The following is a 24843-nucleotide window of genomic DNA, read 5'->3' as shown; positions in this document are numbered from 1 at the left end:
AGATATTCTCATAACTATGCTCAATTCTGTCAATTGCTCAACAGTAATTTGTTTACCCACCATGAATACTTATGCTCTTGAGAGAAGCCACTAGTGAAACCTATGGCCCCCGGGTCTATTTTCCATCATATTAATCTTCCAACACTTAGTTATTTTGCCTTTTATTTTACTTTGCATCTTTATCATAAAAAATACCAAAAATATTATCTTATCATATCTATCAGATCTCACTCTCGTAAATGACCTGTAGGGATTGACAACCCCTTATCGCGTTGGTTGCGAGGATTTATTTGTTTGTGTAGGTGCGAGGGACTTGTGCGTGGCCTCCTACTGGATTGATACCTTGGTTCTCAAAAACTGAGGGAAATACTTATGCTACTTTGGTGCATCACCCTTTCCTCTTCAAGGGAAAACCAACGCAGTGCTCAAGAGGTAGCAAGAAGGATTTCTGGCGCCGTTGCCGGGGAGGTCTACGCAAAAGTCAACACACCAAGTACCCATCACAAACCCTTATCTCCTGCATTACACTATCTGCCATTTGCCTCTTGTTTTCCTCTCCCCCACTTCACCCTTGCCGTTTTATTCGCCCTCTCTTTTCTGTTCGCCTCTTTTTCGCTTGCTTGTTGTTATGGCTTGTCCTCTATCTTCTTTGTTATCTCCCGAGAATGAAGTTCTTAATTTTAAACAAAGGGAAGGAGAAAATTTAAAAGACGCTTGGTATAGGATTTGCAATGCTCAAAATAGATCTACCAGGAAGCAATCCACTTCCGTTCTTCTCCGCAATTTTTACGTAGGCACTACTCCTTGGTACAGATATATCCTTGATACCATTACTGGAGGGAATTTCTTGGGTAGTCATACTTTTGATTCTTATAATGCTATGATAGATTTGTTTGGCTCACCCCCTCTTATGATTAATGGAACTATGTTAACTTTGGAGCATGTAATGCAAAGACTTGAAATAATTGAAAATAAAGTTGCTACCGTAGAGCTAATTGAAAATTTGGATAAAAAGATCCACAACCGAATCACTCAATATGGATCTAAAGTAGGAGTCACTTTGAAAAATATTAAGGAGAAGGAACCCATAGTTAATGAGAAAATAAATCAGGATTCCACTAGAATCGATAAACTTGAGAATATCATTACCAACTTGGGAACCACTTTTTCCTTCGTAAAGAATACTCCAAGTCCTCCAACTAAAATTGCCAAGCTTATGTATGTTCCTAAAAAATAAGGGTGAATCCTCTAGTAAGGAAACTGCGGATCTCAAATCTATAAGTATTCATCGCAATCTTTTTGCTATCATTAAGGAACCAATTGTTACAAATGAATTTTTTGATCTTGTGCCTAAAAGTTTGATAATTAATAAAAAGAAAGAAACTCTTAAGGATGATAGATGCCTCATTGAAGAATTGCCTACCAAAGATGGCAATACCTAGATCTATCCTTGCTTTTTATGCCTAGCTAGGGGCGTTAAACGATAGCGCTTGTTGGGAGGCAACCCAATTTTATTCTTATTCCTTGCTTTTTGCTCCTGTTTAGTAATAAATAATTTATCTAGCCTATGTTTTGTTTGTGTTTTTGTGTTTAATTAGTGTTTGTGCCAAGTAGAACCGTTGGGAAGACTTGGGGAAAGTCTTTTTAATCTTGCTGTAAAAAACAGAAACTTTAGCGCTCACGAGAATTGCTGCCATTTTTATTTGCAAAGTGATATTTAGTTAATTATTTTTTCATATTATTAATAGAGAAATTCCTCAAGTCCATCAATTTATTTTAGAATTTTTGGGGTTCCAGATCTTGCGTTAGCTACAGATTACTACAGACTGTTCTATTTTTGACAGATTCTGTTTTTCGTGTGTTGTTTGCTTATTTTAATGAATCTATGGCTGGTAAAATAGTTTAGAAACCATAGGGAAGTTGGAATACAGTAGGTTTAACACCAATATAAATAAAGAATGAGTTCATTACAGTACCTTGAAGTGGTGTTTTGTTTTCTTTCCATAACGGAGCTCACGAGATTTTCTACTTTAAGTTTTGTGTTGTGAAGTTTTCAAGTTTTGGGTGAAAGATTTGATGGATTATGGAACAAGGAGTGGAAAGACTAAGCTTGTGGATGGCCATGGAACCCCAAGATAATCTAAGGACACCTAAAAGCCAAAGCTTGGGGATGCCCCGGAAGGCATCCCCTCTTTCGTCTACTTCCATCGGTAACTTTACTTGGAGCTATATTTTTATTCACCACATGATATGTGTTTTGCTTGGAGCGTATTGCATGATTTGAGACTTTGATTTTTAGTTTACCAAAATCATCCTTGCTGTACACACCTTTTGATAGAGACACACATGATTCGGAAATTATTAGAATACTCTATGTGCTTCACTTATATCTTTTGAGTTATATAGTTTTTGCTCTAGTACTTCACTTATATCTTTTAGAGCACGTCGGTGGATTTGTTTTATAGAAACTATTATTCTCTCATGCTTCACTTAGATTATTTTGAGAGTCTTAAATAGCATGGTAATTTACTTAAATAATCCTAATATGCTAGGTATTCAAGACTAGTAAAAACTTTCTTATGAGTGTGTTGAATACTAAGAGAAGTTTGATGCTTGATGATTGTTTTGAGACATGGAGGTAGTGATATCAAAGTTGTGCTAGTTGAGTAGTTGTGAATTTGAAAAATACTTGTGGTGAAGTTTGCAAGTCCTGTAGCATGCACGTATGGTAAACGTTATGAAACAAATTTGAAACATGAGGTGTTCTTTGATTGTCCTCCTTATGAGTGGCGGTCGGGGACGAGCGATGGTCTTTTCCTACCAATCTATCCCCCTAGGAGCATGCACGTAGTGCTTGGTTTTTGATGAATTTTAGATTTTTGCAATAAGTATGTGAGTTCTTTATGACTAATGTGGAGTCCATGGATTATACGCACTCTCACCTTTCCATCATTGCTAGCCTCTTCGGTACCGTGCATTGCCCTTTCTCACATTGAGAGTTGGTGCAAACTTCGCCGGTGCATCCAAACCCCGTGATATGATACGCTCTTTCACACATAAACCTCCTTATATCTTCCTCAAAACAGCCATCATACCTACCTATTATGGCATTCCCATAGCCATTCCGAGATATATTGCCATGCAACTTTCCACCGTTCCGTTTATCATGACACATTCATCATTGTCATATTGCTTTGCATGATCATGTAGTTGACATAGTATTTGTGGCAAAGCCACCATTAATAATCCTTTCATACATGTCACTCTTGGTTCATTGCATATCTCGGTACACCGCCGGAGGCATTCATATAGAGTCATACTTTGTTCTAGTATCGAGTTGTAATCATTGAGTTGTAAATAAATAGAAGTGTGATGATCATCATTTTCTAGAGCATTGTCCCAAGTGAGGAAAAAAAGGAGAAAGTCCATAAAAAAGAGAAGGCCCAAAAAATGAGAGAAAAAGAGAGAAGGGACAATGTTACTATCCTTTTTACCACACTTGTGCTTCAAAGTAGCACCATAATCTTCATGATATAGAGTCTTTTGTTTTGTCACTTCCATATACTAGTGGAAACTTTTCATTATAGAACTTGTCTTGTATATTCCAACAATGGGCTTCCTTAAATGCCCTAGGTCTTCGTGAGCAAGCAAGTTGGATGCACACCCACTTAGTTTCTTTTGTTGAGCTTTCATATATTTATAGCTCTAGTGCATCCGTTGCATGGCTATCCCTACTCCTTGCATTAACATCAATTGATGGGCATCTCCATAGCTCATTGATTAGCCTCGTTGATGTGAGACTTTCTCCCTTTTTGTCTTCTCCACATAACCCCCATCATTATATTCTATTCCACCCATAGTGCTATATCCATGGCTCACGCTCATGTATTACGTAAAGGTCGAAAAAGTTTGAGATTACTAAAGTATGAAACAATTGCTTGGCTTGTCATCGGGGTTGTGCATGATGAGAGCATTCTTGTGTGATGAAAATGGAGCATGACTAAACTATATGATTTTGTAGGGATGAACTTTCTTTGGCCATGTTATTTTGAGAGGACATAATTGCTTAGTTAGTATGCTTTAAGTATTATTATTTTATGTCAATATTGAACTTTTATCTTGAATCTTTCGGATATGAATATTCATACCACAATTAAGAAGTATTACATTGAAATTATGCCAAGTAGCATTCCACATCAAAAATTCCGTTTTTATCATTTACCTACCCGAGGACGAGCATGAATTAAGCTTGGGGATGCTTGATATGTCTCCAACATATCTATAATTTTTGATTGTTCCATGCTATATTATATTATGTTTTGGACATTATTGGGATTTATTATACACTTTTATATTATTTTTGGGACTAACCTATTAACCGGAGGCCCAGCCCAGAATTGTTGTTTTTTGCCTATTTCAAAGTTTCACAGAAAAAGAATATCAAACGGAGTCCAAACGGAATGAAACCTTCGGGAACGTGATTTTCAGAACGAACGTGATCTAGATGACTTGGACCCTACGTCAAGACATCAACCAGGAGGCCATGAGGTAGGGGGCGCGCCTACCCCCCTGGGCACGCCCTCCACTCTCGTGGGCCCCTTGTTGCTCCACCGACATACTCCTTCGTCCTATATATATCTACGTACCCCCAAACTACCAGATACAGAGCCAAAACCCCAATTCCACCGCTGTAACTTTTTGTATCCATGAGATCCCATCTTGGGGCCTTTTCCGGAGCTCCGCCGGAGGGGGCATCGATCACGGAGGGCTTCTACATCAACACCATAGCCCCTCCGATGAAGTGTGAGTAGTTTACCTCAGACCTTCGGGTCCATAGTTATTAGCTAGATGGCTTCTTCTCTCTTTTTGGATCTCAATACAAAGTTCTCCCCCTCTCTTGTGGAGATCTATTCGATGTAATCTTCTTTTGCGGTGTGTTTGTTGAGACCAATGAATTGTGGGTTTATGATCAAGTTTATCTATGAACAACATTTGAATCTTCTCTGAATTCTTTTATGTATGATTGGTTATCTTTGCAAGTCTCTTCGAATTATTAGTTTGGTTTGGCCTACTAGATTGATCTTTCTTGCAATGGGAGAAGTGCTTAGCTTTGGGTTCAATCTTGCGGTGTCCTTTCCCAGCGACAGTAGGGGCAGCAAGGCACGTATTGTATTGTTGCCATCGAGGATAACAAGATAGGGTTTATATCATATTGAACTTAATACTCTAGATGCATGCTGGATAGCGGTCGATGTGTGGAGTAATAGTAGTAGATGCAGGCAGGAGTCAGTCTACTTGTCTCGGACGTGACGCCTATATACATGATCATACCTAGATATTCTCATAACTATGCTCAATTCTGTCAATTGCTCAACAGTAATTTGTTTACCCATCGTGAATACTTATGCTCTTGAGAGAAGCCACTAGTGAAACCTATGGCCCCCGGGTCTATTTTCCATCATATTAATCTGCCAACACTTAGTTATTTTTCCTTTTATTTTACTTTGCATCTTTATCATAAAAAATACCAAAAATATTATCTTATCATATCTATCAGATCTCACTCTCGTAAGTGACCGTGTAGGGATTGACAACCCCTTATCGCATTGGTTGCAAGGATTTATTTGTTTGTGTAGGTGCGAGGGACTCGTGCGTGGCCTCCTACTAGATTGTTACCTTGGTTATCAAAAACTGAGGGAAATACTTACGCTACTTTGCTGCATCACCCTTTCCTCTTCAAGGGAAAACCAACGCAGTTCTCAAGAGGTAGAATTGCTATGCATCTCCATGGATAGGTCATTGCGTGCGTGCAGAATTTTTTTGTTTTCCATGCAATGTTTCCCAACAGTGGCATCATGAGCTAGGTCTATGCGTAGATGATATGCACGAGTAGAACACAAAGAGTTTTGGGCGGTGATAGTCATACTGCTTACCACCAATGTCTTATTTTGATTCGATGGTATTGTGGGATGAAGCGGCTCGGACCAACCTTACATGTCCACGCACATGAGACCGGTTCCACCGACAGACATGCAACTAGTTTTGCATAAAGGTGGCTGGCAGATGTCTGTTTCTCCTACCTTATTTGAATCGAATTTTACTGTGGCCGGTCCTTGAAGAAGGTTAAAGCAACAAACTTGATGAAACACCATTGTGGTTTGATGCGTAGGTAAGAATGGTTCTTGCTAGAAGCCCGTAGCAGCCACGTACAACTTTCCACTACAAAGTAGAGGACGTCTAACTTGTTTTTGTAGGGCATGTTGTGATGTGATATGGTCAAGACATGATGTGATGTGATATATGTTATCGTATGAGATGATCATGTTTTGTAGAAGTTATCGCCAACTGGCAGGAGCCTTATGGTTGTCTCTTTATTGTATGAAATGCTAACGCCATGTATTTGCTTTACTTTATCACTATGCGTTAGCGATAGTTGTGGAAGCAATAGTTGGCGAGACAACTATGACGCAACGATGGAGATCAAGGTGTCGAGCCGGTGACGCTGGAGATCATGATGATGCTTTGGAGATGGAGATCAAAAGCACAAGATGATGATGGCCATATCATGTCATGATAACCCACAAGTATAGGGGATCGCAAAAGTTTTTGGGGGTAGAGTATTCAACCCAAATTTATTGATTCGACACAAGGGGAACCAAAGAATATTCTCAAGTATTAACAGCTAAGTTGTCAATTCAACCACACCTGGAAACTTAATATCTGCAGCAAATTATTTAGTAGCAAAGTAATATGATAGTAGTGGTAACGGTAGCAAAGGGTAATGATAGAAAAAGTAATGTTTTTGGTCTTTTGTAGTGATGATAGCAATAGCAAAGGAAAAGTAAATAAGCGAAGAACAATATATGGAAAACTCGTAGGCAATGGATCGGTGATAGAGAATTATGCCAGATGCGGTTCATCATGTAACAGTCATAACCTAGGGTGACACAGAACTAGCTCCAATTCATCAATGTAATGTAGGCATGTATTCCGAATGTAGTCATACGTGCTTATGGAAAAGAACTTGCATTACATCTTTTGTCCTACCCTCCCGTGGCAGCGGGGTCCTAATGGAAACTAAGGGATATTAAGGCCTCCTTTTAATAGAGTACCGAACCAAAGCATTAACACATAGTGAATACATGAACTCCTCAAACTACAGTCATCACCGGTAAGTATCCTGATTATTGTCACTTCGGGGTTAACGGATCATAACACATAATAAGTGACTATAGACTTGCAAGATATGATCAAGAACACTCATATATTAAGCATAGCAAAGTCATAGCAACATCAATCTCAGAACATAGTGGATACTAGGGATCAAACCCTAACAAAACTAACTCAATTACATGATAAATCTCATCCAACCCATCACCGTCCAGCAAGCCTACAATGGAATTACTCACGCACGGCGGTGAGCATCATGAAATTGGTGATGGAGGAAGGTTGATGATGACGATGGCAACGGATTCCCCTCTCCGGAGCCCCGAACAGACTCCAGATCAGCCCTCCCGAGAGGTTTTAGGACTTGGCGGCGGCTCTGTATCGTAAAATATGATGAATCCTTCTCTCTGCTTTTTTTCTCTCCGAAACCAATTATATAGAGTTGGAGTTGAGGTCGGAGGAGCTCCAGGGGGCCCACGAGGTAGGGGGCGCGCCCTAGGGGGGTAGGCGCGCCCCCCACCCTCATGGCTAGGGTGTGGGCCCCCTGGTCTTCATCTTTTGCAAGGATTTTTTGTTATTTCCAAATGGACGTTCCATGAAGTTTCAGGTCATTCCGAGAACTTTTGTTTCTACACATAAATAACACCATGGCAATTCTGCTGAAAACAACATCAGTCCGGGTTAGTTCCATTCAAATCATGCAAATTAGAGTCCAAAACAAGGGCAAAAGTGTTTGGAAAAGTAGATACGACAGAGACGTATCAACTCCCCCAAGCTTAAACCTTTGCTTGTCCTCAAGCAACTCAGTTGACAAACTGAAAGTGATAGAGAAAAACCTTTACAAACTCTGTTTGCTCTTGTTGTTGTAAATATGTAAAGCTAGCATTCAAGTTTTCAGCAAAGATTATGAACTAACCATATTCACGATAACGCATAGGTCTCATGTTTACTCATATCAATGGCATAATCAACTAGCGAGCAATAATAATAAATCTCGGATGACAACACTTTCTCAAAACAATAATAATATGATATAACAAGATGGTATCTCGCTAGCCCTTTCTGAGACCGCAAAACATAAATGCAGAGCACCTTTAAAGATCAAGGACTGACTAGACATTGTAATTCATGGTAAAAGAGATCCAGTCAAGTCATACTCAATGTAAACTAATAGTAATGAATGCAAATGACAGCGGTGCTCTCCAACTGGTGCTTTTTAATAAGAGGATGATGACTCAACATAAAAGTAAATATATAGGCCCTTCGCAGAGGGAAGCAGGGATTTGTAGAGGTGCCAGAGCTCGGTTTTGAAATAGAGGTGAATAATATTTTGAGCGGTATACTTTCATTGTCAACATAACAACCAAGAGATGGCGATATCTTCCATGCTACACACATTATAGGCGGTTCCCAAACAGAATGGTAAAGTTTATACTCCCCCTTCCACCAATAAGCATCAATCCATGGCTTGCTCGAAACAACGAGTGCCTCCAACTAACAAGAGTCCCAGGGGGAGTTTTGTTTGTAATTATTTTGATTTAGTTTGCATAAAGCATGGGACTGGGCATCCCGGTGACCAGCCATTTTTCTCATGAGTGAGGAGCGGAGTCCACTCCTCTTGAGAATAACCCGCCTAACATGGAAGATACGGACAGCCCTAGTTGATACATGAGCTATTCGAGCATACAAAACATGATATTTATTTGAAGGTTTAGAGTTTGGCACATACAAATTTACTTGGAACGGCAGGTAGATACCGTATATAGGTAGGTATGGTGGACTCATATGGAATAACTTTGGGGTTTATGGAGTTGGATGCACAAGCAGTATTCCCGCTTAGTACAGGTGAAGGCTAGAAAAAGACTGGGAAGCGACCAGCTAGAGAGCGACAACAGTCATGAACATGCATTAAAATTAATCAACACCGAATGCAAGCATGAGTAGGATATAATCCACCATGAACATAAATATCGTGAAGGCTATGTTGATTTTGTTTCAACTACATGTGTGAACATGCGCCAAGTCAAGTCACTTAAATCATTCAGAGGAGGATACCACCCTATCATACCACATCACAACCATTTTAATAGCATGTTGGCACGCAAGGTAAACCATTATAAGCTCCTGGCTAATCAAGCATGGCACAAGAAACTATGATCTCTAGTTGTCATTGCAAACATGTTTATTCATAATAGGCTGAATCAGAAACGATGGACTAATCATATTTACAAAAACAAGAGAGGTCGAGTTCATACCAGCTTTTCTCATCTCAATCAGTTCATCATATATCGTCATAATTGCCTTTCACTTGCACGACCGAACGATGTGAATAATAATAACAGTGTACGTGCATTGGACTAAGCTAGAATCTGCAAGCATTCAATAAACAGGAGAAGACAAGGCAATATGGACTCTTTTGTCAGATCAACAATAATGCATATAAGAGCCACTTCAACAATTTAATCATGGTCTTCTCCTATCGACCCCCAAAGAAAAGAAATAAAACTATTTACACGGGAAAGCTCCCAACAAGCAAAAGAAGAACATGAAATCTTTTTGGGTTTTCTTTTTAATTACTACCACAAGCATGGAAAGTAAACTAATTAAAAGCTACAAGTAATTTTTTTGGTTTTTCTTAAGGTTTATTAAACACACAAGAAGAAAGCATAAAAGGAAAGTAAACTAGCATGGATAATACAATGAAAAAGTATGAGCACCGACATCTAGCAATGAGTGTGTGAACATGAATGTAATGTCGGTGGGAAATACGTAATCCCTCAAGCTTAGGCTCTTGGCCTAAGTTGGTCTATGGCCACGGCTGGCCTAGGGGATATCCATAGTAATAGTTGGGGTCGTAAGAAGACTCTGACTGCCACTAGTTGGCAATCATTTCCGGATCCCAATGGTAATTATACTGTCGTGGAGGATCAACTTGTGGTTCCGACTCTGGCTCTGTGGCTGATGTAGGGTTCCGATAGGCGTAAATAGCCTCTAACGGAACAAGGTACTTACCTGCAGATAAATCAAACAAGGAAGGAGCAGGCAGGGTAATAGTCTCAGGATGATGTTTATCAAAGAACAATTTGTATTTAAGCTCTCCTTCCCTATTCTTAACAATAAAATCATGTGCCACCATACTCTTATAATCTAAATAAACAGTGGGTAGCAATTTTTCTTCCTTCTCATAATGCCTAATAGGTATGTTGAAATGTGCAGCTAGGCATGAAGCATAAATGCCTCCAAAGATGGGCCCCTTGGTACGGTTCAGACTTAACCGTTTAGCAATAATTCTGCCCATACTAATAGAGTTATCACCGAATAAACCATGGAACAAAATAATAATATCAGGAATACTAAGGTTTCCACAGTTTCCGCGACCAATTAAGCAACGACTAGCAAATATTGCAAAGTAGCATAAAACAGGAAAATGTATGCTAGTGATTCGTGCATCGGAAACCTTCCTCGTTTCCCCTACAGTGATGGTATCAATAAACCCATCCACATCGTCACGATGTGGTTTCTCTATGCTGCCCTTGAAAAGGATCAAACAAACCCGACAAAAATCATAAAGTGACATCTCCTTATGCTCATCATATAAATAAAATTCCACCGCAAGTGGTGAGCTCCTAGCATGGAAATGAAAGTTTTGCACAAAAATATTGGTGAGTAAGAGATACTGTTCGCGTCGGTCATGGAGGAAGGAGGTGAGGCCTGCATTCTCAGCCAATTCATAAAAATCTTCATAAATCCCGGCTGCTCTCAAGAAATCATCAGAAGGCCATTCACACGACCGAACCTCCGCGGTGCGAGGCAGATTATATTTGGGCTTCTATGCCTTTTCCTTCGAGCTTCGGCTCGATGAGCCCCTCAAAAATCTCTTCATTATTTTTTGAAAAATCCTGAAATTTTTAGTAACTTCAAAATAAAAGTGAACAAAGCTCAATAATATTGATAGCAACTACTCCTACAAGTGCCTAGAGCCTATATCATGCATCAAAACTACTTGGAACCATATAAATTTGACATGCAAGCTCGAGAACATGGTCACCTAGGCAGCATAAATTTGCAATGAATAAAGCACTAGAACAAAAACTAATTGGACCAATGGGTCACATACCAAGGAACAATCCTCCCAAGTAGTTTTGTGAGAAGTGCTTTGAGCAAGGAGATCGAAAATGGCAGCAAAATGAGCTTGGACTCGGGTATGAACTGGATATTCGTGTTTGTGGGAGGAAGAAGAGTGTGTGGGTGCAGGAATAAGTGGAGGAGGTCCACCGTGGGCCCACGGGTAGGGGGCGCACCCTCCACCCTCGTGGCCAGGTGGATGACCCCCCTGCTATGTTCTCAGTGCCAAATATTCTCAAATATTCTAGAAAAAATCATATTTAAATTTCAGGGCATTTGGAGAACTTTTATTTTCGGGGTATTTTTATATTGCACTGATAATTAGATAACAGACAAAAATAATAATTTTTTTTATTTTATTTAATATAAATAATAGAAAGTAAAAGGAGGGTACAGAAGGTTGTGCCTTCTAGTTTCATCCATCTCATGCTCATCAAAAGGAATCCATTAACAAGGTTGATCAAGTCTTGTTAACGAACTCATTCTGAATAACATGGAACCAGAGAAATTTCGAATAACACTATGTTACCTCAAAGGGGATATGCACATCCCCAATAATAAGAATATCATACTTCTTTTTGACAGTAGGTAGAGGAAATTCAAAACCTCCAATAATAATCGATGGAATTTTTCCAATAGAGTTGATACTATGAACTTGAGGTTGTTTCCTCGGAAAGTGTACCGTATGCTCATTACCATTAACATGAAAAGTGACATTGCCTTTGTTGCAATCAATAACAACCCCTGCAGTATTCAAAAAGGGTCTTCCAAGAATAATAGACATACTATCGTCCTCGGGAATATCAAGAATAACAAAGTACGTTAAAATAGTAACGTTTGTAACTACAACAGGCACATCCTCACAAATACCGATAGGTATAGCAGTTGATTTACCAGCCATTTGCAAAGATATTTCAGTAGGTGTCAACTTATTCAAATCAAGTCTATGATATAAAGAGAGAGGCATAACACTAACACCGGCTCCAAGATCACATAAAGCAGTTTTAACATAGTTTCTTTTAATGGAGCATGGTATAGTGGGTACTCCTGGATCTCCTAGTTTCTTAGGTATTCCACCTTTAAAAGTATAATTAGCAAGCATGGTGGAAATTTCAGCTTCCGGTATGTTTATTTTATTTGTAACAATATCTTTCATGTACTTAGCATAAGGATTCATTTTAAGCATATCAGTTAATCGCATATGCAAAAAGATAGGTCTAATCATTTCAGCAAAACGCTCAAAATCCTCATCATCCTTTTTCTTGGATGGTTTGGGAGGAAAAAGGCATGGGTTTCTGAACCCATGGTTCTCTTTCTTTACCATGTTTCCTAGCAACAAAGTCTTTCTTATCATAACATTGATTCTTTGATTGTGGGTTATCAAGATCAACAGCAGGTTCAATTTCTATATCATTATCATTTCTAGGTTGAGCATCAACATGAACATTATCATTAACATTATCATTAGTTTCTGGTTCATTACCAAATTGTGTTTCAGCATCAGAAATAGAAATATCATTTGGATTCTCAGGTGTTTCAGTAATAGGTTCACTAGAAGCATGCAAATTCCTATCATTTTTCTTTTTCTTCCTTTTAGAAGGACTAGGTGCATCTATATTATTTATCTGAGAATCTTGCTCAATTCTCTTAGGGTGGCCTTCAGGATACAGAGGTTCCTGAGTCATTCTACCACCTCTAGTCATAACTCTAACAGCATTATCATTATTCTTACTATTCAATTCATTGAGAAAATCATTTTAAGATTTAAGTACTTGTTCTACTTGAGTAGTAACCATAGAAGCATGTTTACTAATAAGTTTAAGTTCACCTTTGACATTAGCCATATAATCACCCAAGTGTTCAAGCATATCAGCACTGTGTTTTAATTCTCTACCAAAATAAGCATTGAAGTCTTCTTGCTTAGCCATAAATTTATCAAACTCATCTAAGCATGGGCTAGCAAATTTAGTAAACGGAATTTCAGCTTTATCATATCTATAGAGAGAATTTACCTTTACTACCTGTGTCGGGTTATCAAGACCATGAATTTCTTCAATAAGTAATGGATTAAGATCATATGTTTCTTCAACAGGCGGTAAATTAAGACCATGTATTTCTTCAATAGGAGGTAAATTCTTAACATCTTCAGCTTTAATACCTTTTTCTTTCATAGATTTCTTTGCCTCTTGCATATCTTCAGGACTGAGAAATAGGATACCCCTCTTCTTCGGAGTTGGTTTAGGAATAGGCTCAGGAGCTGGCTCAGGAAGTGTCCAATTATTTTCATTTGTCAACATATTATTCAATAGAATTTCAGCTTCATCCGGTGTTCTTTCCCTGAAAACAGAACCAGCACAACTATCCAGGTAATCTCTGGAAGCATCGGTTAGTCCATTATAAAAGATATCAAGCATTTCATTTTTCTTAAGAGGATGATCAGGAAAAGCATTAAGTAATTGGAGAAGCCTCCCCCAAGCTTGTGGGAGACTCTCTTCTTCAATTTGCACAAAATTATATATATATCCCTTAAAGCAACTTGTTTCTTATGAGCAGGGAAATATTTAGCAGAGAAGTAATAAATCATATACTGGGGACTACGCACACAACCAGGATCAAGAGAATTAAACCATATCTTAGCATCACCCTTCAATGAGAACGGAAATATTTTAAGGATATAAAAGTAGCGAGTTCTCTCGTCATTAGTGAACAGGGTGGCTATATCATTTAATTTAGTAAGATGTGCCACAACAGTTTCAGATTCATAGCCATGAAAAGGATCAGATTCAACCAAAGTAATTATATCAGGATCAACAGAGAGTTCATAATCCTTATCAGTAGCACAGATAGGTGAAGTAGCAAAAGCAGGGCCAGGTTTCATTCTAGCATTAAGAGATTGCTGCTTCCATTTAGCTAATAACCTCTTGAGTTCATATCTATCTTTGCAAGCTAAAATAGCTAAAGCAACTTCTTTTTCAAAAACATAACCCTCAGGAATAATAGGTGATTCATATTCATTAGAGGGAGAATCTTCATCATCACTTTCATCAATATTATCAGATTCAATATTTTCATTCTCTCTAACCCTAGCAAGTTGTTCATCAAGAAATTCACCAAGTGGCACATGAGTATCAAGCATAGAAGTAGTTTCATCATAAGTATCATGCATAGCAGAAGTGGCATCATCAATAACATGCGACATATCATAACGAATAGCAGAAGCAGGTTTGGGTGTCGCAAGCTTAGTCAAAACAGAAGGTGAATCAAGTGCAGAGCTAGATGGCAGTTCCTTACCTCCCCTCGTAGTTGAGGGATAAAGCTTGGTTTTTGGATCTCTCAAGTTCTTCATAATGATAAGCAGATATAAATCCCAAGTGACTCAAAGAATAGAGCTATGATCCCCGGCAACAGTTTTCAAGGGTAGAGTATTCAACCCAAATTTATTGATTCGACACAAGGGGAGCCAAAGAATATTCTCAAGTATTAGCAGCTGAGTTGTCAATTCAACCACACCTGGAAATTTAATATCTGCAACAAAGTATTTAGTAGCAAAGTAATATGATAATAGTGGTAATGGTAGCAAAAGGTTATGATAGCAAAAGTAATGTTTCTGGTATTTTGTAGTGATGATAGCAATAGCAACGGAAAAGTAAATAAGCGAAGAACAATGTATGGAAAACTCGTAGGCAATGGATCGATGATAGAGAATTATGCCGGATGCGGTTCATCATGTAACAGTCATAACCTAGGGTGACACAGAACTAGCTCCAATTCATCAATGTAATGTAGGCATGTATTCCGAATATAGTCATACGTGCTTATGGAAAAGAACTTGCATTACATCTTTTGTCCTACCCTCCCGTGGCAGCGGGGTCCTAATGGAAACTAAGGGATATTAAGACCTCCTTTTAGTAGAGTACCGGACCAAAGCATTAACACATAGTGAATACATGAACTCCTCAAACTACGGCCATCACCGGTAAGTATCCCGATTATTGTCACTTCGGGGTTAACGGATCATAACACATAATATGTGACTATAGACTTGCAAGATAGGATCAAGAACACTCATATATTGATGAAAACATAATAGGTTCAGATCTGAAATCATGGCAGTCGGGCCCTAGTGACAAGCATTAAGCATAGCAAAGTCATAGCAACATCAATCTCAGAACACAGTGGATACTAGGGATCAAACCCTAACAAAACTAACTCGATTACATGATAAATCTCATCCAACCCATCACCGTCCAGCAAGCCTACGATGGAATTACTCACGCACGGCGGTGAGCATCATGAAATTGGTGATGGAGGAAGGTTGATGATGACGATGGCGACGGATTCCCCTCTCCGGAGCCCCGAACGGACTCCAGATCAGCCCTCCCGAGAGGTTTTAGGGATTGGCAGCGGCTCTGTATCATAAAACATGATGAATCCTTCTCTCTGAATTTTCTCTCTCCAAAACCAAATATATAGAGTTGGAGTTGAGGTCGGAGGAGCTCCAGGGGGCCCATGAGGTAGGGGGGCGCACCCCCCCCACCCTCGTGGCTAGGGTGTGGCCCCCCTGGTATTCATCTTTTGCAAGGATTTTTTATTATTTCCAAATAGACGTTCCGTGAAGTTTCAGGTCATTCCGAGAACTTTTGTTTCTGCACATAAATAACACCATGGCAATTCTGCTGAAAATAACGTCAGTCCGGGTTAGTTCCATTCAAATCATGCAAGTTAGAGTCCAAAACAAGGGCAAAAGTGTTTGGAAAAGTAGATACGACGGAGACATATCATGTCACATATTTTTGATTGCATGTGATGTTTATCTTTTATGTATCTTATTTTGCTTAGTACGGTGGTAGCATTATAAGATGATCCCTTAACTAAAATTTCAAGGTATAAGTGTTCTCCCTGAGTATGCACCGTTGCTATAGTTCGTCGTGTTGAGACACGCCACGTGATGATCTGGTGTGATAGACTCTACGTTCACATACAACGGGTGCAAGACATTTTTGCACATGTGGAATACTCGGGTTAAACTTGATGAGCCTGTCATGTATAGACATGGCCTCGGAACACTGGAGACCGAAAGGTCAAACCTGAATCATATAGTAGATATGATCAACATAGAGATGTTCACCATTGATGACTACTCCATCTCATGTGATGATCGGACATGGTTTAGTTGATTTGGATCACGTATCATTTAGATGACTTGAGGGATGTCTATCTAAGTGGGAGTTCTTAAGTAATTTGATTACTTGAACTTAATATATCATGAACTTAGTCCTAATAGTATTTGCATATCTATGTTGTAGATCAATAGCTCATGATATAGCTCTTATATATTTTTGATATGTTCCTAGAGAAAAGTTGAAAGATGATAGTAGCAATGATGCAGACTAGGTCCGTGATCTGAGGATTGTCCTCGTTGCTGCACAGAAGAATTATGTCCTTGATGCACCGCTAGATGACATACCTATTGCAGGAGCAGATGCAGACATTATGAACGTTTGGCAAGCTTGGTATGGTGACTACTTGATAGGTTAGTGCACCATGCTTTACAGCTTAGAACCGGGACTTCAAAAACGTTTTGAACGCCACAGAGCATATGAGATGTTCCAAGAGTTGAAATTGGTATTTCAGACTCATGCCCATGTCGAGAGGTATGAGACCTCTGACAAGTACTTTGCCTACAAGATGGAGGAGAATAGCTCAGCCAGTGAGCATGTACTCAGAATGTCTGGGTACTACAATTGCTTGAATCAAGTGGGAGTTAATCTTCCAGATAAGATAGTGATTGATAGAGTTCTCTAGTCACTATCACCAAGCTACTCGAACTTCGTGATGAACTATAATATGCAAGGGATGACGAAAACAATTCCCAAGCTCTTCGCGATGCTGAAATCGATGAAGGTAGAAATCAAGAAAGAGCATCAAGTGTTGATGGTTAACAAAACCACTAGTTTTACGAAAAAGGGCAAGGGACAGAAAGGGAACTTCAAGAAGAACAGCAAACAAGTTGTTGCTCCCATGAAGAAACCCAAAGCTAGACCCAAGCCTGAAACTGAGTGCTTCTACTGGAAAGGAGATGGTCACTGGAAGCGAAACTGCCCCAAATACTTGGCGGATAAGAAGGGTGGCAAAGTGAACAAAGGTATATTTGATATATGTTATTGATGTGTACTTTACTAGTGTTCATAGTATCCCCTGGGTATTTGATACCAGTTTAGTTGCTAAGATTAGTAACTCAAAACAGGAGTTACAAAATGAACAGAGACTAGTTGAGGGCGAGGTGACGATGTGTGTTGGAAGTGATTCCAAGGTTGATAAGATCACCATCACATACTCCCTCTACCTTCAGGATTAGTGTTGAACCTAAATATATGTTTGCTACCTCTTGAGCACTGCGTTGGTTTTCCCTTGAAGAGGAAAGGGTGATGTAGTAAAGTAGCGTAAGTATTTCCCTCAGTTTTTGAGAACCAAGGTATCAATCCCGTAGGAGATCACTCTCGAGTCCCACGCACCTATACGAACAAATAAGAACCTCGCAACCAACACGATAAAGGGGTTGTCAATCCCTTCACAGTCACTTACGAGAGTGAGATCTAATAGATATGATAAGATAATATTTTTGGTATTTTTATGATAAAGAGAAATAAAGATGCAAAGTAAAATAAATGGCAATAGAAATAGCTAAGTGTTGGAAGATTAATATGATGGAAGATAGACCCGGGGGCAATAGGTTTCACTAGTGGCTTCTCTCAAGAGCATAAGTATTACGGTGGGTAAATGAATTACTGTCGAGCAATTGATAGAAAAGCGAATAATTATGAGAATATCTAGGCATGATCATGTATATAGGCATCACGTCCGTGACAAGTAGACCGAAATGATTCTGCATCTACTACTATTACTCCACACACCGACCGCTATCCAGCATGCATCTAGAGTATTAAGTTCATAAGAACAGAGTAACGCCTTAAGCAAGATGACATGATGTAGAGGGATAAACTCATGCAATATGATATAAACCCCATCTTTTTGTCCTCGATGGCAACAATACAATATGTGTCGTTTCCCTTTCTGTCACCGGGATCGAGCACTGCAAGATTGAACCCAAAGCTAAGCACTTCTCCCATTGTAAGAAAGATCAATCTAGTAGGCCAAACCAAACTGATAATTCGAAGAGACTTGCAAAGATAAACTAATCATACATAAAAGAATTCATAGAAGAATCAAATATTGTTCATAGATAATCTGGATCATAAACCCACAATTCATCGGATCTCGACAAACACATCGCAAAAGAAGATTACATCGAATAGATCTCCAAGAGAATTGAGGTGAACTTTGTATTGAGATCCAAAGAGAGATAAGAAGCCATCTAGCTACTAGCTATGGACCCGAAGGTCTGAAGTAAACTACTCACACATCATTGGAGAGGCCATGGAGTTGATGTAGAGGCCCTTCGTGATCAATTCCCCCTCTGGCGGAGCTCCGGAAAAGGCCCCAAGATCAGATCTCTCGGGTACAGAAGGTTGCGGCGGTGGAATTCGGTTTTCGTGGTGATCCTGGATGTTTGCAGGGTACGTGGACTTATATAGGAGGAAGAAGTAGGTCGGTGGAGCAACGAGGGGCCCACGAGGGTGGAGGGCGCGCCGAGGGGGGTAGGCGCGCCCCTGCCTCGTGGCCTCCTCGATTGTTTCTTGACGCCCACTTCAAGTCTCCTGGACCACGTTTGTTGAGAAAATCACGTTCCCGAAGGTTTCATTCCGTTTGGACTTTGTTTGATATTCCTTTTCTGCGGAACACTGAAATAGGCAAAAAAACAGCAATTTGGGCTGGGCCTCCGGTTAATAGGTTAGTCCCAAAAATGATATAAAAGTGTAAAATAAAGCCCATTAACATCCAAAACAGATAATATAATAGCGTGGAGCAATCAAAAATTATAGATATGTTGGAGATCTATCAAGCATCCCCAAGCTTAATTCCTGCTCGTCCTTGAGTAGGTAAATGATAAAAAAGAATTTTTGATGTGGAATGCTTTCTAACATATTTCTCAATGTAATTTTTCTTTATTATGGCATGAATGTTCAGATCCGAAAGATTCAAGATAAAAGTTTAATATTGACATAAAAATAATAATACTTCAAGTATACTAACTAAGCAATCATGTCTTCTCAAAATAACATGGCCAAAGAAAGTTATCCCTACAAAATCATATAGTCTGGCTATGCTCTATCTTCACCACACAAAATATTTAAATCATGCACAACCCCGATGACAAGCCAAGAAATTGTTTCATACTTTTGATGTTCTCAAACTTTTTAAATCTTCACGCAATATATGAGCGTGAGCCATGGATATAGCACTATATATATGGAATAGAATGGTGGTTGTGGAGAAGACAAAAAGGAGAAGATAGTCTCACATCAACTAGGCGTATCAACGGGCTATGGAGATGCCCATCAATAGATATCAACGTGAGTGAGTAGGGATTGCCATGCAACGGATGCACTAGAGCTATAAGTGTATGAAAGCTCAACAAAAGAACTAAGTGGGTGTGCATCCAACTTGCTTGCTCATGAAGACCTAGGGCAATTTTGAGGAAGCCCATCATTGGAATATACAAGCCAAGTTCTATAATGTAAAATTCCCAGTAGTATATGAAAGTGATATCATAAGAGACTCTCTATCATGAAGATCACGGTGCTACTTTGAAACACAAGTGTGGAAAAAGGATAGTAGCATTGTCCCTTCTCTCTTTTTCTCTCATTTTTTATTTGGGCCTTCTTTCTTTCTTTTTTTTTTCTTTTTTGGCCTCTTTTTCTATTTTCTTTTTTTCGTCCGGAGTCTCCTCCCGACTTGTGGGGGAATCATAGTCTCCATCATCCTTTCCTCACTGGGACAATGCTCTAATAATGATGATCATCACACTTTAATTTACTTACAACTCAAGAATTACAACTCAATACTTAGAAGAAAATATGACTCTATGTGAATGCCTCCAGCGGTGTATCGGGATGTGCAATGATGCATGATTGACATGTATGAAGAATTATGAATGGTGACTTTGCCACAAATACGATGTCAACTACATGATCATGCAAGCAATATGACAATAATGAAGCATGTCATAATAACGGATCGGTGGAAAGTTTCATGGCAATATATCTCGGAATGGCTATGGAAATGCCATAATATGTAGGTATGGTGGATATTTTGAGGAAGGTATATGGTGGGTTTATGGTACCGACGAAAGTTGCGCGATACTAGAGAGGCTAGCAATGGTGGAAGGGTGAGAGTGCGTATAATCCATGGACTCAACATTAGTCATAAAGAACTCACATACTTATTGCAAAAACCTATTAGTTACCGAAACAAAGTATTATGCGCATGCTCCTAGGGGGATAGATTGTTAAGAAAAGACCATCGCTCGTCCCCGACCGCCACTCCTAAGGAAGACAATCAATAAATAAATCATGCTCCGACTTCATCACATAATGGTTCACCATACGTGCATGCTACGGGAGTCACAAACTTCAACACAAGTATTTCTCAAATTCACAACTACTCAACTAGCATGACTCTAATATCACCATCTCCATATCTCAAAACAATTATCAAGTATCAAACTTTTCTTAGTATTCAATGCACTTGTATGAAAGTTTTTATATTATTCCTAAAAGAAAATTTCCATGTTGTTCTAAAGGACTCTCAAAATAATATAAGTGAAGCATGAGAGAACAATAGTTTCTATAAAACAAATCCACCACCGTGCTCTAAAAGATATAAGTGAAGCACTAGAGCAAAAACTATATAGCTCAAAAGATATAAGTGAAGCACACAGAGTATTCTAATAAATTTCAAATCATGTGTGTCTCTCTCAAAAGCTGTGTACAGCAAGGATGACTGTGGTAAACTAAAAAGCAAAGACTCAAATCATACAAGACGCTCCAAACAAAACACATATCATGTGGTGAATAAAAATATAGCTCCAATAAAGTTACCGATAGACGAAGACGAAAGAGGGGATGCCTTTCGGGGCATCCCCAAGCTTAGGCTTTTTGGTGTCCTTGAATTTTACCTTGGGGTGCCATGGGCATCCCCAAGCTTAGGCTCTTGCCACTCCTGGTTCCATAATCCATCAAATCTTTACCCAAAACTTGAAAACTTCACAACACAAAACTCAAAATAGAAAATCTCGTGAGCTCCGTTAGTGAAAGAAAACAAAACACCACTTCAAGGTACTGTAATGGACTCATTATTGATTTATATTGGTGTTAAACCTACTGTATTCCAACTTCTCTATGGTTTATAAACTCTTTTACTAGCCATAGATTCATCAAAATAAGCAAACAACACACGCAAAACAGAATTTGTCAAAAACAGAACAATCTGTAGTAATCTGTAGCTAACGCAAACTTCTGGAACCCCAAAAATTCTAAAATAAATTTCTGGACATGAGTAATTTATCTATTAATAATCTTCAAAATTAATTAACCAAATAGAACTTTACAAATAAAAATGGCAGCAATTCTCGTGAGCGCTAAAGTTTCTGTTTTTTTACAGCAAGATCAAAAAGACTTTCCCCAAGTCTTCCCAACGGTTCTACTTGGCACAAACACTAATTAAACACAAAAAACAAACAAAACAGAGGCTAGATAAATTATTTATTACTAAACAGTAGCAAAAATCAAGGAATAAAAATAAAATTGGGTTGCCTCCCAACAAGCGCTATCGTTTAACGCCCCTAGCTAGGCATAAAAGCAAGGATAGATCTAGGTATTGCCATCTTTGGTAGGCAATCCATAAGTGGCTCTCATAATAGATTAATATGGTAATTTAATTTTCTTTCTAGGGAAGTGTTCAATGCCTTTCCTTAACTGAAATTGGAATCTAATATTCCCTTCCTTCATATCAATAATTGCACCAACCGTTCTAAGGAAAGGTCTACCAAGAATAATAGGACATGAAGGATTGCAATCTATGTCAAGAACAATGAAATCTACGGGCACATAGTTCCTATTTGCAAAAATAAGAACATCATTAATTCTTCCCATAGGTTTGTTAATAGTGGAATCCGCAAGGTGCAAGTTTAAAGAACAATCATCAAATTCACGGAATCCTAGCAAATCACATAAATTTTTCGGAATCGTGGAAACACTAGCACCCAAATCACACAAAGCATAGCATTCATGATATTTAATTTTAATTTTAATAGTAGGTTCCCACTCATCATAAAGTTTTCTAGGGATAGAAACTTCCAACTCAAGTTTTTCTTCATAAGATTGCATCAAAGCATCAACGATATGTTTAGTAAAAGCTTTATTTTGACTATAAGCATGAGGAGAATTTAGCACAGATTGCAACAAGGAAATAAAATCTATCAGATCAATTATCATAATTAAATTCCTTGAAATCCAAAATAGTGGGTTCAATGATATCTAAAGTTTTGACCTCTTCAATCCCACTTTTACCAATTTTTGCATCAAGATCTAAAAACTCCGAATTTTTGGAACACCTTCTAGGTAAAGGTGGCTCATGTTCAGTCCCATAATTATCAAGATTCATATTGCAAAACAAAGATTTAATAGGAGACACATCAATAACTTTTAGATCTTCATCTTTATTTTCATAGAAACTAGAAGAACACACTTTCACAAAGCAATCTTTCTTAGCACGCATCCTAGCGGTTCTTTCTTTGCACTCATCAATGGATATTCTCATGGCTTTGAGAGACTCATTGATATCATGCTTAGGTGGAATAGATCTAAGTTTCAAAGAATCAACATCAAGAGAAATTCTATCAACGTTCCTAGCCAATTCATCAACATTAAGCAATTTTTCTTCAAGCAAAGCATTGAAATTCTTTTGCGAATTCTTAAACTCCTTAACACTAGTCTCAAATTCAGAGGGCATCTTATTAAAATTTCCATAAGAATTTTTGTAGGAATTACCATAATTATTAGAGGAATTACTAGGGAACGGCCTAGGATTAAAATTTCCTCTACACACGTTGTTACCAAAATTATTCCTACCAACAAAATTCACATCCATAGATTCATTATTATTCTCAATCAAGGTAGACAAAGGCACATCATTAGGATCAGAGGAAACACTCTTATTAGCAAACAATTTCATAAGTTCATCCATCTTTCCACTCAAAACATTAATTTCTTCTATCGCATGCACTTTTTTATTAGTAGATCTTTAGGTGTGCCATTGAGAATAATTAACCATAATATTATCTAGGAGTTTAGTAGCTTCTCCTAAAGTGATTTAAATAAAAGTGCCTCCCGCGGCCGAATCTAAAAGATTTCTAGAAGCAAAATTCAATCTGGCATAAAAATTGTGTATAATCAACCAAAGATTCAAACCATGTGCAGGGCAATTACGTATCATTAATTTCATCCTCTCCCAAGCTTGTGCAACATGTTCATGATCAAGTTGCTTAAAATTCATAATATCGTTTCTAAGAGAGATGATTTTAGTAGGAGGAAAATACCTAGAGATAAAAGCATCTTTGCACTTATTCCATGAATCAATACTATTTTTAGGCAAAGACGAAAACCAAGCTTTAGCATGATCTCTAAGGGAAAAAGGAAATAGCTTCAATTTAACAATATCATTGTCCACATCTTTCTTCTTTTGCATATCACAAAAATCAACAAAGCTATTTAGATGGGTAGCGGCATCTTCACTAGGAAGGCCGGCGAATTGATCTTTCATGACAAGATTCAACAAAGTAGCATTAATTTCACAAGATTCAGCATTGGTAAGAGGAGTAATCGGAGTGCTAAGAAAATCATTGTTGTTGGTATTGACAAAGTCACACAATTTAGTATTGTCTTGAGCCATCGTGACAAGCAAGCAATCCAACACACGAGCAAACAAGAAGCAAGCAAAAAAGAGTCAAACGGAAAAAGAGAGGGCGAATAAAACGGCAAGGGTGAAGTGGGGGAGAGGAAAACGAGAGGCAAATGGAAAATAATGTAATGCGAGGGATAAGAGTTTGTGATGGGTACTTGGTATGTCTTGACTTGTGCGTAGACTCCCTGGCAACGGCGCCAGAAATGGCTCATTGTCGGGAGTCAAATCTTGACTTGACTTGGCGCAAATCTCCCCGGCAACGGCGCCAGAAATCCTTCTTGCTACTTCTTGAGCACTGCGTTGGTTTTCCCTTAAAGAGGAAAGGGTGATGCAGTAAAGTAGCGTAAGAATTTCCCTCAGTTTTTGAGAACCAAGGTATCAATCTAGTAGGAGATCATGCTTGAGTCCCACGCACCTACAAAAACAAATAAGAACCTCGCAACCAACGCGATAAAGGGGTTGTCAATCCCTCCATGGTCACTTACGAGAGTGAGATCTGATAGATATGATGAGATAATATTTTTGGTATTTTTATGATAAAGAGAAATAAAGATGCAAAGTAAAAATAAACGGCAATAGAAATAGCTAAGTGTTGGAAGATTAATATGATGGAAGATAGACCCGGGGGCCATAGGTTTAACCAGTGGCTTCTGATGACCCACAAGTATGGACCCTTTTGATAAGTAA

This window comes from Triticum urartu, chromosome 5A (assembly GCF_056163025.1).
Source record: "Triticum urartu cultivar PI428250 chromosome 5A, HENAU_Tu73, whole genome shotgun sequence".
In the NCBI taxonomy this organism is placed as follows: Eukaryota; Viridiplantae; Streptophyta; class Magnoliopsida; order Poales; family Poaceae; genus Triticum; species Triticum urartu.
Note: the sequence above shows the minus strand (reverse complement) of the source record.